Here is a 4182-nt window from a genome sequence, read left to right on the forward strand (position 1 = left end):
ATAGGGTATTGTTATGCAATTGTGTTTTTCATTAATAATTTTGTGATATTTGATGTTTTTGTATTTGATATGTGCTGGTTTAATAAATGTATACCTTGTTAACGTATTTGGACCTTCTTTTGCTCTCTATTGGTTCACATGTCTTTGGGACTAAGTCCTACTTTTCCCCTTCTGAGCATGCCCAGGGTAAGATCTCTCATTGTAGATCAAGGGTCACATGCTCAGGTACAGCAGCAATTCCCAGTGGTCCTCTAGGAAGGTCCTGAAGTTGCTCAAGTTCTGTGGCAGACTCCCATTGGTCCTTCTGGGAAGGTCCTGTAGTTGCTGCAGCTATAAAAGGTTTGCATGACTGCACGGCCATGCGCTAGTATTAATCCTTGTTATGTGCTTTGCACCAGTGTGGTCATGTATGCCTGTGGTCAGGGTCGGCTGTAAAAGCCATGAGAATACCGGCACCTCCGGTCAGGAGTTTGGTTGCATGTATTCAGGGCCCGGCTGAAATAAGCCACTAGAATACCGGCTCCTCCGGTGAGGAATTGGTTGTGTGCTTTCCTGACTGCATGACCACTGACTGCTATCTGCTCAGCAGTTATCTGTGTGCTCCTGTGAGCTTAACAGGACACAGTCTTTTTCTATATCAGCGACTCTGTGAGGTAACAGAGTTCATGTACACCGCCATATAGAGCCATTTACTCTATGGCAGCAGGTTCCTCCTGCACGGTGGACCCCGGGCTGCAAACGCACCCATAACATCATCTATATTTACTCGGTGGGTTCCGCTAACCCTGACACTTGGCTCCATCCATTCTCCCATTGATGCGGTGAAGTAATTCTGTGCCCTTAGCAGAGAAACACCCCCAAAACTTGTTTCCACCTCCATGCTTCACAGTGGGGACGGTGTTCTTTGGGTCATAGGCAGCATTTCTCTTCCTCCAAACACGGCGAGTTGAGTTAATGCCAAAGACCTCAATTTTTGTCTCATCTGACCACAGCACCTTCTCCCAATTAGGCTGCCGTCACACTAGCAGTATTTGGTCAGTATTTTACCTCAGTATTTGTAAGCCAAAACCAGGAGTGGGTGATAAATACAGAAGTAATGCATATGTTTCTATTATACTTTTCCTCTATTTGTTCCACTTCTGGTTTTGGCTACAAATACTGATGTAAAATACTGACCAAATACTGCTAGTGTGACGGCAGCCTTACTCACAGAATCATACAGGTGTTCATTGGCAAACTTCAGACGGGCCTGCACATGTGCATTCTTGAGCAGGGGGACCTTGCGGGCACCGCAGGATTTTAAACCTTTGGGGCATAATGTAATAGCCATGCATTTTTATTTAGATATTTTTGATAAATCAGTCTACAGAAAATTTGCAAGAAATCTATCATCGTCTTGTCATTGATAAGGGACGATTCATGACCACTATTATTGAGATATTTCTTTGTGTGCTTCAGAAATTGTTGGAGGGACTGTAAAATGCAGCACTTTGTTTTCAGGACGTTACTCTGGGTTTATAAAAAATCCTTCTATCAAACTTTTTTAACACTGTAAAGACACCGAGGCTGACAGGTTGGATGGAATGATTGGGACATGCATTGTATGACAAGTACTATTTATTGAGATGGAGAACTCATTTCTACTTACTTAGATTTGTGCATCTCTTTAGAAACGATACATGTGGACGCATCTAACATTTATTTAGATTTATTTATATGATGTGAACAGTAGGCTTTATTGCTATGAGAAAAAACATTTGAGAACGGAGGATTTGTGTTGATTTGCATAAAATTTACATCTAATTATAGGTTGGAGTCTGAATCTAGATGCCTCCAGTTACGACATACAAAGTTTTTTTTTATATTTTCTGGTGAGTATCATTGCCAGTCCAGACAGGCGTAAAGATGGGAACGCTTTCCAGTAACATAGGCCTCTGATTGCTTCATTCTTCTGCAGATCTGTATTACACAGGAACATCTAATGGGAAGTATAGCTACAAGTGACAAGCCGTATGTGATAATAATTGTAAGATATATTGTATATGATCTCGTATGGATTGGTGACCATTGAATGACTTGTGCGTTGTTATATTGGCTTTCGACTGCCAAGATAGGTATAGTATTTTGTACAAAAGGCTATATGAGGCCTAAATGTTATGATGTACTTCAGACAGGCACCGATATTCATGCTAGTATTAAACCAGATACACGTTTGTGATACATGATAGATACAATTGGCTAACTAGATTGTGAAAGTCCTAATTCAAGTTACGGACCCAAAGCATCATTCAGTATTTAGGTACCGAGTGCCATTAGATATCTATTACTACTACAAGGCCCAATGTTCACTACTCGTAAAGCAACTATGAGGTCGACTTTGAGAAAACGAAGGGAAAAAAAAATAACTAGACGGCCAGACGGCACGTTGAGCTCTTTTCAGAGGGTGAAAGCTGTGGGGGGAAGCTCGACTCCCTGCCCACCCTTTGCTGCCAGGGGAAGGGGAGGCAGAGTCTGGATCCTTGGCCAGCAATGCTCTCCTGAGCTCTTGGCACGGGGGACATAGCCGCAGAGTTAGGGGGGAGCGGAGGGTTGAAGTTTGCTATCCACAAGAAGAGTTGTAGGGGGAGGGAAGCCCACTTCTTCGTGTACCCCAGTCAGAACGGGCACTTCTGGGGAGAAGAGGCTGGGTAATGTAACTTATATTTCTCATATCCCCTTCTTTCCATCTATAAACTCTGCACAGCTCCGAGCAGGCTTTATCCGTGTTGGGGGGGATGGGCTTGTATTGTGTTATAAAGGGAGGAAGGAGATTACACACAGGCAGAAAAGTTAAATTCAGTGTTAACTTATTAACCGCAACCCTGCCAGGCCGGCTCTAAGCTGCTGCATATTAAGATATACTCAGGAGTAGGAAGGAATCAGTACATTAGAACTTCTGATGTAGGTTTAGGATGCCTGACTTTTAAATGAAGAAATGTGGATTCAATTAATTCAACACCTGGCCTATTGTCCATTACTTCGGCTGTGAGATCCGGGGGTTAATGGTAGCCGGTCATTAGTGAAACATCGTACACTGGAACTAGTGTGCTCTAGCATGGACTACGACAGGTGTAGAGCGTGCTCGGACCTGCAGTGTACCAGCTATTGCTCACACCTATCTCTTGGGTATGGTCTCAAGCATTCACAGAGCGAACTCAAGGGCTGCGGACATTGGGAGGAAAGATCACAGCCAACTGTGCTGATATCAAATAGCAAAAGCAGATTTTAATTAGCCAGCAATATAGGATGCAAAGCGGGAAACAAGTATGTCTTCAGAAAGTTCTGTATGGCCAGATAAGTGTTGGGCATACAGCGCCATGGCTGGCATATGGGATCACCACAACACTTGTGCTAACAATCACCCAGGAGATTATACTCCTATATTTCGAGACTCTATGAATAATAAATAACCACTGGCAGGGGATAAGGATTAATAATTGCTCTAGTTTTAGTGTATCTGATCAATATTATAACCTATCATAATAGGAAATAAACATTAATAATATTCTTCACATAATATGACAAAACAGAAGTGTGTGTTCTAGGGCACCTTCACATTAAGTTTACTATTTTTAAATAAAACATTCCACTTTGATGTAATTTTTTGGATGGCTTTTCCAGCAAAAATACTGCTGCCAGATGTTGACAGTAAGTTAATAAGGAAATATTAAATGCAATATAAACTGCGTGTTTTACAGTAACTTCAGTGTTTTCCTTTACTTGACATGCATTTTTTTTGTCTCAGTGGCACTTTATATATTTTTTTCACAAATTCAGCATGCCATAGGTTTGGTGTTTTGTGGCGTTTTTCTCCCAGAAACCTCCATTGTCTTTTTCTGTATTTTTCAAATTACAAATAATGTGGTTCAAAGAGGAATAGCACAGAATCTGTGAACATAGGATTTGTAAATATAAAAAATCACTTGAAGCGCTATAAAAATGCAGGCACTAAAACATGTTTTTTAAAAAAGCGTATCTTTTTTAAATATTTTTGGGGGCATAAGAAGACAAGGTGTATGTGCATGCGTGCGTGCGTGCGTGCGTGTAAAGGAGACAAATTGTAATGACATGGTCATAGAATTAATTTTTATTGAAGATAGTGGTCAGGTCATGCACAGGATGGCCATTACCACACCTGTTTCC

The 4182-nt window shown here is 41.5% G+C and overlaps 1 long non-coding RNA gene across 1 annotated transcript in view; it reads left to right on the forward strand.

Moving 5' to 3' along the window:
• The first annotated feature begins 2582 nt into the window (after positions 1–2582).
• Positions 2583–4182, forward strand: part of LOC143812503 (uncharacterized) — a 68735-nt gene continuing 67135 nt past the window's right edge. The window contains exon 1 of the long non-coding RNA XR_013223600.1: positions 2583–2687. This is a non-coding gene — a long non-coding RNA (uncharacterized LOC143812503). The remainder of the gene's footprint in view (positions 2688–4182) is intronic.

Source organism: Ranitomeya variabilis, chromosome 1 (genome assembly GCF_051348905.1).
Source record: "Ranitomeya variabilis isolate aRanVar5 chromosome 1, aRanVar5.hap1, whole genome shotgun sequence".
NCBI lineage: Eukaryota > Metazoa > Chordata > Amphibia > Anura > Dendrobatidae > Ranitomeya > Ranitomeya variabilis.